General features: G+C 38.0%; 1 protein-coding gene and 1 pseudogene across 3 annotated transcripts in view; both read left to right on the plus strand.

Annotated features, from left to right (window-relative positions):
- The window catches only part of SLC9A9 (solute carrier family 9 member A9), a 703,780-nt gene that overhangs the window by 54,159 nt on the left and 637,621 nt on the right, over positions 1–12,000 (plus strand). The gene's annotated exons all lie outside the window — the stretch shown is intronic.
- On the plus strand, positions 7,487–8,969 carry LOC122491896 (annotated as a pseudogene).

Genomic DNA, 12,000 nt, shown 5'->3' on the forward strand with positions numbered 1-12,000 from the left:
TTGTAAGAGAGGGATTTATGAGCTGAACTGGGTATCCATCAAGGCCAGAAGATGCAGGGCTGAGAACCCTCACCTGTGATAGTGGTAGGAGAGTGGGGAAGAGTAGGTGGAGAAAATCACAGACTCTGCCCCGGGAAACCAGAAAGAGGGAGTAGTTGTTTTATTTGAAGCTGGCTCCTATTCATTTAAAGTGACATCTAGGCAAACTGGATTCCATAGATAATTGTGCTCCCTTTCTCTCCTTTGGGAGGAAATTCTGAGAAGGAAAAATTCATCATGAGGAGGAGAATTGGCCCCCTTCAGCATTCTGGGGAGCTTGTCTGGGTCACCAGGCATGGGCCCAGTTTCTGCTCTGCTCTCCCTTACCCCAGCAGATCCATGTTGGACCAGAAGAGGGGCCTAATAACTTAGTCATCAAGGCTTCAGTGCAATATATGGAAAATTGGTGGGAGAGAGGGTGACTTGGGGACCCTTACTACACTTTTTCCAATTCCCCGTGCTGGGTTACATGACAGGGCCTGGATCCTGCATCTGAGATTCTGGTCATCGTCTGAGGTCTGATTTAATAAACTGATTACCTGAAGGAAAAATGCTATTTCTAGCTCTTCTGGGCTTGAGTTATTACTGCCCTTCCTCCCTAGAACTCCCAACATCACCACATTTACCACCACAACCCCCACATTGGGCCATCTTGGGTAATTTGGTTACCTTGAGCTAAACCCTAGTTTGCCTTGGCACATTGAATATTAAGTAAAATTAATTCTCCCTTAACCCCATTTTCTCCCAGACCTGATTCTCTGGTGAAAAATGATGATTTCAGGAAAATTGCAAATCAGATGGAAATTCTGGGTTGGCTGCTATAGGACTGTCATTACAAGGTAACATACACTGGGTGGCTTAAACAATAGAAATTAATTTTCTCATAATTCTGGAGGCTAGAAGTCCAAGATTGAGGAGTTGGCTAGGTCAGTTTCTCCTCAGGCCTCTCTGCTTGGCTGGTAGATGATTGCTTTCTCAGTGTCCTCACATGGTCTTTCCACCGTGGATGCATATTTCTAATGTCTCTCTCTTCTTATAAGGACCACAATCATATTGAATTAGGGTCCATACTAATGACTTCATTTTAACCTAATTATTTCTTAAATACCATATCTCCAAATACAATTACATTCTCAGGTACTGAAGGGTAGGACTTCAACATATGAATTTTGTAAGGGACACAATTCAGCCCATACATGTCACTTATACACTGTGTGACCTTGGGAAAGTTATTTAACCCTTCTGAGCCTCAATTTCTACATTGTAAAGTGGGGAGAGGAATATCTACCCTATGAGGTTCTTATGAGAATTATATATATACTATATGTAAACAATCAAAATGATCTTTGGCACAGAGTAGACCCAGAGACCCTGGGATGCCAACTTGACTATTATGGGGTAGATGAATGTGTGATCAATAGCTTGTCTTATACAAATTGCTCATACTACAGTCTCTGTGTGCGTATGTGAATGTGGGTAGAAAACACATAATTTCCAGATAACTACTCATGCTTTTTACTGTCTGATAATAGTATGTATAATTTAGTTTGAGGAAATAGCCCTGTACAATTTCAAATTTCAGAACTGAAAGTTATAATCAAACTCAAGTGTTAAAAAATGAAGGGAGACCTGTTTTTATTTCACTGTCGTTTTTTTTTTTTTTTAACTCTCAACACTTTAACTTTGGAATGAAGCAGTTCAAATTGTATTCTCTAATAGTCTTTGGTGTGCATTTTACAAATGGGAGAAACAGAGCAAAACAGAAGAAAGGAATGTACCATTGGTATAATGGAGTTCATTTTTCTTCTTTCTTTTTCAATATATTGTTTTTGAAGTGGTTTCCCACAGGAATAGAATTTCCTTCATGAAAGTTGAAATGAAACTGAAGAGCTCTTCACACAGAGAACACCGTGTGATTCCAAATGTGCTTCCTATCCCTTTCCATGTTGAGACTGGATTTTCTGTGACATCATTCTGAGGAATGTGTGCACCATGGCTGGGGTTATCGTATGGGGCAAGGTCCATCTCAGGGAACAACAGCAACAAAGAGAAAATAAGCTAAAGAGAATTTGCTTTTTCTTAGTGTCCCTTGCCATGTACATCTGGTAATTTCCAGAGGCTCTGGTCAAGGGCTCATCTGGGGACAGGGCTGAGCTGAGCCCATTCTAATTTAGGTCATCAGAGAGGTTCAGGAGGAGTGCTCAGGCCTATAGTTACTCCTGTAGTTTGATTCAGGGGGCAAGGTGCTTTGGCCTGAAAAAGGGCATTCTACTCCATGGGCATGAGCACATCAAGGAGGAAAGGAAGGGAGGCCTTGCATTCATAGTTTGATGTCTTTTTCTGAACACTCTGGGGGCATTTTCGGGACTTTGCATTCATTTTTGGTAGTCTTTTCCCATCCTGTCTATTGAGATAGTTCTTTTGCCCTGGCAGCTAGTTTAAGTGCAGATAACTTTCCCTTATGCCTTCCATCTACTTCTCCCATCTCCCTGAAAGCCCCAGACCCAGGCCTCATCTCTGGGCAGTGGTTATGTCTTCTCACTGGTTTCTCCAGCCTTTCTCAAACCCATGTTCCACACTGGAACCAAAGTGTCCTACTGATAAAGCTCCAAATCGTTTTTAGATCCCATAGCAATGCCAGATAAAATACAAGATACCCAGTAAATTTAATTTAGATAAACAATATTTTTTAGTATAACTATGCCCAATTCATACTTATTTTAAAAAGTTATTTGTTGTTTATCTGAAATTAAAGTTTAACTGGGCATCGTGATTTTTATCTGCTGAATATGGCAAATCAGGGCCTTACATACTCTAGCCCAACCTCGCTTTTACCTTTTTGCATATCACAAGTTCTCTCTGTTGCTTAACTGCTTGCAGTTACCCCAAACAGGCTCTTCAGTCTGAATTCCCCAGAACAGACCCTATGACAAGGCCTGGTGTGCAAAGCACTTTATTTGGGAAGCTCAGAACATACTGGTGGGGAGTGGGGCAGTGACACAGGAAAAGGAACCCAGTGCCCACAGTTGGACTGGCGCCAAATGCCTGGGGAAATTCTGGGAAACACTGTGAAACATATTTAGAATTATCCCATCCAAGGGGAGAATAAATGGGGGAATTTACGTAACAGCTACACCACTCTGTCATTGGTTGAGGACAACCCTTGGGGATGTTATATTCCTTCCAGGTTTTTTACCAGCATTTCCCAAAAAAGGGAAGAATGCCCCTCTGCTTCCTGGGGGAAATCTCAGGTTTAGATGCAGATACAGGCAAGGTGAATGTGCGCTGGAGAACAGGACATTTTCAAGCCCAATGTACATGGGCAGGGTAGCCACCTGCTACACAGATAATACTTTTTCCCTTCTAGGTCTTTTTCTTAGCTACTGTCTCAGACTCCTCCCATCTCTCTACTGCCCTTTGTTCTACTCATTCTGTAGTATTCAATTTAGATGTCACTTCTGAATGAATGCCTTCCTCCTCCACCCCCACCCACTCATACATCCAAAATTCAAGTGCTCCCCACATCCTTGTGATAACTTCTATTACAACTCTGACTAATTTTCTATTACAATGTTAAATAAAGCTTTTCAGGCAATTTAGTTATGAGCATGTGTCGAGGTTTATTAGAACTTTGCTGCAAGGAAAAGACCTGTAAGAGTGTATATTAGCCAATTGAAAGATGCTTTCTTGTAAGAAATTTTGTAGTTAGAAGAATGATTACATAATTATTGTCGAATCAGATATAAAAAAGAAGAAAGAATGTTTGGTTAAAGATCACCAGATTCTAGGGGTAACTGAGTGGTTCAGTCGGTTAAGTGTCCAACTCTTAGGTCTTGGCTCAGGTTGTGATCTCATGGTTCATGGGATTAAGCCCCATGTCAGGCTCCATGCCAAGTGTGGAGCTTACTTGGGATTCTTTCTCTGCCTCTCTCTCTCTGCCCCTCCCCCACATCCAACCCCTACCCCCTGCTCATGCATGCAATCTCTCAAAATAATTAAATAAGCTTAGACAATTTTTTAAAAAAAGATCATCAGATTCTTGATTGGCAGTCATCAGGGTAACCAGTCACTTGATTCCCCAGAGCAAATTTTCATCTATTAAAATCTGTAGGGAAATTGTTTAAAAATTAATTAGGAGTAATGCTTTCTCCCAAAAGAACATAATAAATTATATCACTCAAAACATGTTTTTTTTTTTTTCTCAGACTGGGATTGGGATAGCTTTTTCTTGTCTAAAAATGTGATTACATGTTTCCTTCTCTTTTGCCTCCCCCTAACTCCTTGAGGTTGATAACTATAACTAGTTATTATTATACATGCCCTGTAACTAGTACAGTTGCAGAGCCCTCAGTACACACTTTAATGGGGACTAAGTAAAAGTCAATCAATTTCTTATATACCAGCATTTAATAAGTAAATTTAAAATTAAACACATATTACCATTTACATTAGTACCCCCCAAATTTAAATATGTAGGTGTAAATTTAACAAAATATGCACAAGATCTATGTAAAGAGAACTACAAATCTCTGATGAAAGATATTAAATACATGCATACATACATACACATTCCATGTTCATGGATAGAAAGTCTCAATATTGTCAAGATATTAGTTCTTCCCACTTTATCTATAGAGAATCAATGCAATCCCAATCAAAATCTTGGCAACTTACCTTGTGGATATCAACAAATTGATTTTAAAGTTTACATGGAGACGCAAAAGACCCAGAATAGTTAACTCAATATTGAGGGACAAGAACAAATTCAGAGAACTATACTACCCAGCTTCAAAACTTACTATAAAGCTACAGTATTCAAAAAACTGTGGTATTGCTGAAAGAATAGAAAAGTAGTTCATTGGAACAGAATAGAGAATTCAGAAATAGACCAGCATAAGTATAGTCAACTTATCTTTAACACAAGAGCAAAGACAATAAAATGAAGCAAAGATAGTCTTTTGAGGAAATGGTGCTGGAAAAAATGGATACCACATGCAGAAATATAAATCTAGACATAGACCATTCCTTACAAAAGTTAATTCAAAATGAATCAGAGTTCCAAATACAAAACAAAAGGCTATAAAACTCATAGGAAATAACAGGAGAAATCTGGGTGATCTTGGATATGGTGACTACTTTTAGATACAACAACAAAGGTATTGTTCATGAAAGAGGCAATTGATAAGCTGGACTTCATTAAAACTAGACTTCACCAAGATGGTAACGTAGATCATTCCTGACTTTGCTCCCCATCACAAGAAGGACAGCTAGCAACTATTCAAGATGAGAACTTCACTGAAAGAATTCTAGAACATGAGGGTGAGTCTAAATCACCCCCTACACCACAGAGACAAGACAGATTGCATTAGAAGGGTAAGAGAAGTGACTACCTAATGACTTTTTTTCACTTCCCTCAGACCAGTGCAACACTATATGGAGGGGTTTTCCTTGAGCCATTAGGTCCTCCAGTAAGACAAAAAGAGAACCCAGGGGAAGACAACCAGTCTTCCCCACTGACCATTGGGGTTGCTTTGTGGGAACCTCTACTCTCATCTCACTCCATGGGGATTTCAGGGGAACCTTGGGGGCTTGACCACTGGGAATCTGACTTATGATGGAGAAGCAGGGAGGATCTTATAACAACAAGCACATGGATCTTGGCAGATCAAGTTTATACCTGCAATGATAAAGTAGTAATCCCAACCAATGGTTTTGCTCATCTGAAGAAACATATTGGTAATGCAGTCTGACTAGGGAACTCATTGGGGTGCAGATCTGCCTGATTTGAATTTTTAAATGAAGGGTATTGCTAGCCCTAGAGCCTTGTTTGCCCGTTCTCAGGCAAGGAGCTGAATAATGGCCCTGCCCACTATGGTGAGTATCTCCTGGTCACATCTACTGGCCAGAGGAACACCTACAAGCTGTGTAGAACAGTAGTGCTCAAACTGAGAGGTGGGTAGGTAGAGCTTATCACCTCCAGAGCAAAGCCAGTACCAGGCACAGGAAGGTTTCTGTGCTATACATAGGCAGAAGGATTAATTCATAGCCAAAGCTGAGGGTAGCTCCCAACCCCTCCCAGCTAGATAGTCTGGGAAATTGAGAGTTGCCTGGAGTGACCCTTCCCATTTCCTTGTTCCAGACAAGGGAGCTGGAACATAGGCCTACCTGCTGTGGCTCCCTGTCCCACCTGACCAGAAGAGCTGGCAAGGATGCCTGGGAGCTGTGTGCTGCAGTAGTGCTTAAGCTTAGACACAGGTAGGCAGAACCAATAGTTTTCAGAGCAAAGCCAGCGGGCCTTTCCAGCCAGGGAATTTGGGGCACAGGTTGGCTTGAGTTAAGACAACAAAGAGCTTTGCCAGTTTTACAGCTGCTTCTCCCACTATGCCCATATAGAGAAACTAAATTGTAGCCCCACTTATCGCTGCATATAGCCTCAAGCCTGCCTAACCAAGGAACCCAACCAGAGCACATGGTAAGCTGTAGAGTCTATCCAATAGCCCTGCTTACAGTGACACTTGAACAGAGAGCCATCTGTGACTTTCCCTGTCTGCAAAGAAGAATTGGTGGCCTCAGCTGACAAGCAAATTTAGTGCACACTTTTGCCTGATTTGGGTCCCCAAACAATGAGCTGTACAAGCCCTAAGTCCCATACTGCTGACCAGTCAGGGAAGGAAAGATAATTCATAGCCTCATCTATTAATGAATATAGTACCCAAACCTAACCATCTAGTAAGTGTGAACAGAGAATCTAGACAGTCATGGAACCCATCCTACAGCCTCACTTGGGTAGTGAACCAAAAAAGCAGCCCTATTCAACTGTTCTCACCCAGTGGCACCACCATCTCCATCCCTGGCCTCAGAACTTGCACAGTTGCCTCACCCCAAAATAAATCATAATCACAGGCCCCACCTACCCAAGAACATTACCAGTATACATGTCCAGAAACTCAAACTGTTGACTGTTTGAATTTGACTGTTTGGAGACCTGTCTCTGCCAAAACAAACCTGTAAAGTCTGAAAGAGGAACCTGATTACTTAAATACACAGATAACAACATAAGGAATCAAGGATCACAAAAAGTAGGTAAATATGACGCCAACAAAAGAAACTAATAAAGCACTAATAGATGATTTTAAAGAAATGGAGATATATGGACTATAAGACAAAGAATTCCGAATAATTTTCTTAAAGAAGTCTAGTGAATTCCAAGAACACATAGACAACTAAACAAAATTAGGAAAACAAAGCATGAACAAAATGAAAAGTTTGACTAAGCAATATAATTGAAAGAAAGAAGGAAAGCAAGAAGAAAGAAAGAAAGAAAGAAAGAAAGAAAGAAAGAAAGAAAGAAAAGAAAAAAAAAGAAAGAAAGAGAAAGAAAGAAAAAGAAAAAGAAAGAAAAAAAAACATTCTAGAGCTGAAAAATATAATACTGGTGCATGGGACGATGGCTGAGCAGGTATCCAAGTCTGTGCTCTTTGTGTCTGGGTAACATGTCAGTCACCCATTGCAGAATAAGTTTTCAGAAAACTTGTAACTGATCAAAAGCTTTCAAATAATTGGAGGATAGAAAATGTAGTGACATCTACATATGAAATAGCAAACCCTCGCAATTATGGAGGGCACAATTAAATAAAAAAGCATATTATTCCCATCAGTCTGTGGGGTTAACATTGCCTGGCAGGTTACCAAAGAAGACTTTGCTACATCTGATTATATACTACATATGGATGAAAGCAATCTGAGATACTTGAATAGGAAAAGAAATGCAAATCTAAAGTTGAACTACTTGAGAGCTATCCACAAAAACAATTTATTATTGAAACAATTTATTATTTATTATGGGAATGAGTCTGACTTTGAGACTATCTACTAGCAGTGTGTGAGGTGCTGCAGAGCCTTCTTGGAGAAAGCCTGCTAATGTCATTACCATTTCTCCCTACAGCCTCATGGTGAGCGCCATAGTCTTCACAGTTAGGCCACAGTTGTTTCTTCAGTTGACTCACTGTTTCTTATCTTAAAAAAATAATTATAGATAGAAATCAGCTTTTGTGTTTGGCAGACAAATAAATAAAAATGTTTGATCCAGAACAACAACAAAAAAATTTTTAAAGCATCAATAGAAAGGAGAAGTATCTACAAGGGAATCCCCATAAAGCTATTAGTAAATTTTTCAACGGAAGTATTTGAGGCCAGGAGAGAATGGGATGACATATTCAAAATGTTAAAAGAAAAAAAAAAAACCCTGTCAACCAAGAATACTATACCCAGTGAAGCTATTCTACAGAAATTAAGGAGGGATAAAGACTTTCCCAGAAAACCAAAAGCTGACGGAGTTCATTACCACTAGACCTGCCATACAAGAAATGCTAAAGGGAGTTCTTTGAATGGAAATAAAAAGAGCCTAGCTAACATCATAAAAACGTAAAAAATTAGTGTAAAGGTCACTGGTTATGGAATATATAGTCAAGGGTAGATTCTGTAATTTGTAATTGTGGTGTGTAATTTACTTACAACAATGGTTTAAAGTTAAGAAAATAAATATAATAAAAATGTCCATAACTGGAATAATCTCTTATTAATTATACACTACGAAAATATGTAAGTTGTAACAGCAATAGCCTAAAATGTGAGAGGGAGAAGTAAAAGTATAAAGTATGCAATGAAGTATTATAATTTTAAGATATTTTATGTAAGCCTCATGGTCATCACAAGGGAAAAACCTATAACAATGATAGATTTTTAAAAAGAAGGAAGAAAAAGATGGAGAAAGAGAAGGAGAAGAAATCAAAGCATATGGATACCAAAGGACATCAAAACATGAACAAAGATAGCAGGATAAGGAACATTGAACAATGGATATACAAAACAACCAGAAAACAATTAACAAAATGGCAGTAGTAGTCCTTACCTATCAATAATTATTTTAAATGTAAATAGATTAAATTCTCTAATCAAAAGACATAGAATGGGTGAATGGACAAAAAACAAGACCCAATGCAATACTACTTACAAGAGATTCACTTTATTTTCATTGTTATTTTTTAATATATATTTTTTTTACTTTTAAGTGATTCTAGGTTTACAGAGAAGTTGCAGAGATGGTGCAGAGGGCTCCTGTACTCCTTGCTCAGTTCCTGCTGATGCCAGCATCTCAGGTTTCCACAGTACTTTTGTCCAAACCATGGAAGCAGCATTGGTCTATTGCCTGATGCAAGGCTTTATCTCCCAGGCATCCTTCTCAGGTCTGGTCCAACCAGGCCTACCTTACATGTCACAGTTCTGAACCTGCTCAGGGCTGTCAGAGTTTGTCAGTGAGCCTCATTCAAGGTCTATTTGATGTAAGATAAGGTTCTGGGCTTTCAGGTAGAAGACCACAGGGATGACTGTTCTTCTCATCAAATCATAGTGGGAGCATACAATATCTTGTCTAGAATTCTGGCCTGTGGCACATTTGCAGCCATAGTGGGTCCATTATTTCTCCAAAAGGTGTGAGCTTTCTTGAGAGAGTGGTGGTCTTGTGTCTCCTGTATTTTTCTCTTTGGAAGGAAATGAGGGCCCTGCAGGTGAGGTGGTTGGTATTGTTTGCAGTTGGAGGGAAGGTTGGTATGTGACAGCTTTCAGTGGTGCCAGCTGTCATTGCATCCTGTTCTTATTCTTGGGACCCTGGGTGTTGCTTCACTTTAACCTTAAATACAGACATAGACTGAGAGTGAAGGAATGAGAAAAGTTGTTCAAGCAAATGGTAACCAAAAAAAAAAAAAAAAGGCAGGGGTAGTTACATCAGATAAAATAGATTTTAAACTAAAAATAGTAAAGAGAGCCAAGATCATTACATGATAATAAAGTGGTCAGTTCATCAAGAGGATATAACAATTGTAAATATATATGTGCCCAAAACCTGAACACCTAAGTATATAAAGCAAAACTAACCAAAAAGAGAAATGATAATAGTAGAGTACTTTAATTCTTCACACTATACAATGGATAGACCATCCAGACAGAATCAATGAAGGAAGAGCAGATTTGAACAAATTATTGACCAAGTGGATTTAACAGACATACATAATATTCTACCTAACAGCAGCGGAATATGCCTTCTTCTCAAGTGTACATGGAAAAATTTCTAAGATAACCATATATTAGACCAGAAGACAAGTCTTAGAAAATTCAAGAAGATTGAAATCATACCAAATATCCTCTCTGACCATAATAGCATAAAACTGTAAATTGGTAACAGGAAGAAAACTGGACAATTCATAAATACATGGGAATTAAACACTCCCCTTAAAAACCAATGGATCAAAGAAATTAAAGAGGGATAAACAAGTTTCTAGAAACAAATGAAAATGGAAACATAATATACCAGAACTCATGGGATGCACCAAAGGTATTTTAAAGAGAGAAGGTCATAACAATAAACATCTATATTAAGAAGCAATAAAAATTTCAAATACGCAACCTAGCTCTATGCCTTAAGGAACTAAAAAAAGAAGAAAAGGCTGAGCCTGAAGTTAGTAGGAGAAAGGAAATAGTAAAGATTAGCACAGAAATAAGTGAAGTCAAGAACAGAAAATCAGTAGAAAAGATTAACCAAACTAAGAGTTGTTTTTTGAAAAGATGAACAAAACTGACAAATCCTTACCTAGACTAATGAAAAAACAGGATCCAAATCAACAAAATTATAAATGAAAAAGGAGACATTATAGCCGATACCCCGGAAATACAAAGAATCATAAAAATGCACTATGAACAACTGTATACCAACATATTAGACACCTAGGAGAAATGAAAAATTCTTAGAAATATATAACTTACCAAGACTGAACTGGGAAAAAGTAGAAAATCTGAATAGATCAGTTAGTAGTAAGGTTATCAAATGGCTAATCAAAAATTTCCCAACAAAGAAAAGGCCAGGAATTCAAAGCTTCACTGGTGAATTTTACCAAACAATTAAAGAAGAATTAACACCAGTCTTTGTCAAAATCTTCAGAAAAAAAGAAATCAAAGAGGAGGGAAAATTACCAAATTTATTTTAAGAGGCCAGCATTATCCAAAGCCAGAAAAGGTATCCCTGATGAATATAGATGAAAAAACTCCCAATAAAATACTAGCAAACCAAATTCAGAAGCACTTCAAAAAAGGTTCATTCACCATAATCAAATAGGATTATTTCCTGGGATGTAAGGATGGTTCAACATACACAAATCAATTCATGTGATACATCACATTAATTGAAGAAAAAAAAAACCCTAAGTATGATCATCTCAATGGATTCAGAAAAAGCATTTTTAGAAAATTTAACATACATTCATGATAAAAACTCTTAACAAATTACACATACAAGGAACATATCTCAGCATAGTAAAGTCCATATATGACAAGCCCACAACTAACATCATATTCAATGGTGAAAGTTTAAAAGCTTTTCCTCTGAGATCAGGAACAAGACAAGGATGCTCACTGTCACCATTTCTAGTGAAAATAGTACTGGCATTCCTAGCTAGAGCAATCAGGCAAGAAAAACAAATAAAACAATCATAATGGGAAAGGAAGAAGTAAAATTATCTTTACTTGCAGATGACATACTGTGTATAGAAAATCCTAAAGCCTCAACCATTAGATTTAATCAATGAATTCAGTAAAGTTGCAAGATAAAAAATAACATACAAAAATCTGAAAAAGAATTAAATTGATCCTCTTTACACTAGCCATCAAAAACAGTTAAAAAATCAGGAAAAAAATAATCAAGGGGGTGACAGTTCTCTACTCTGAAAACTATAAGACACTTATGAAAGAAATCAAAGAACACAAATAAATGGAAAGGTATCTCATGTTCATGGATTGGAAGAATTGATATTAATTAATTAGTATTGTTAAAATGTTAATACTGACCAAAGCCATTTGTAGATTCAGTGAAATCTCTGTTAGGATTCCAATGGCATTTTTTACAGAAGTAGA

Source organism: Prionailurus bengalensis, chromosome C2, assembly GCF_016509475.1.
Source record: "Prionailurus bengalensis isolate Pbe53 chromosome C2, Fcat_Pben_1.1_paternal_pri, whole genome shotgun sequence".
Taxonomy (NCBI): domain Eukaryota; kingdom Metazoa; phylum Chordata; class Mammalia; order Carnivora; family Felidae; genus Prionailurus; species Prionailurus bengalensis.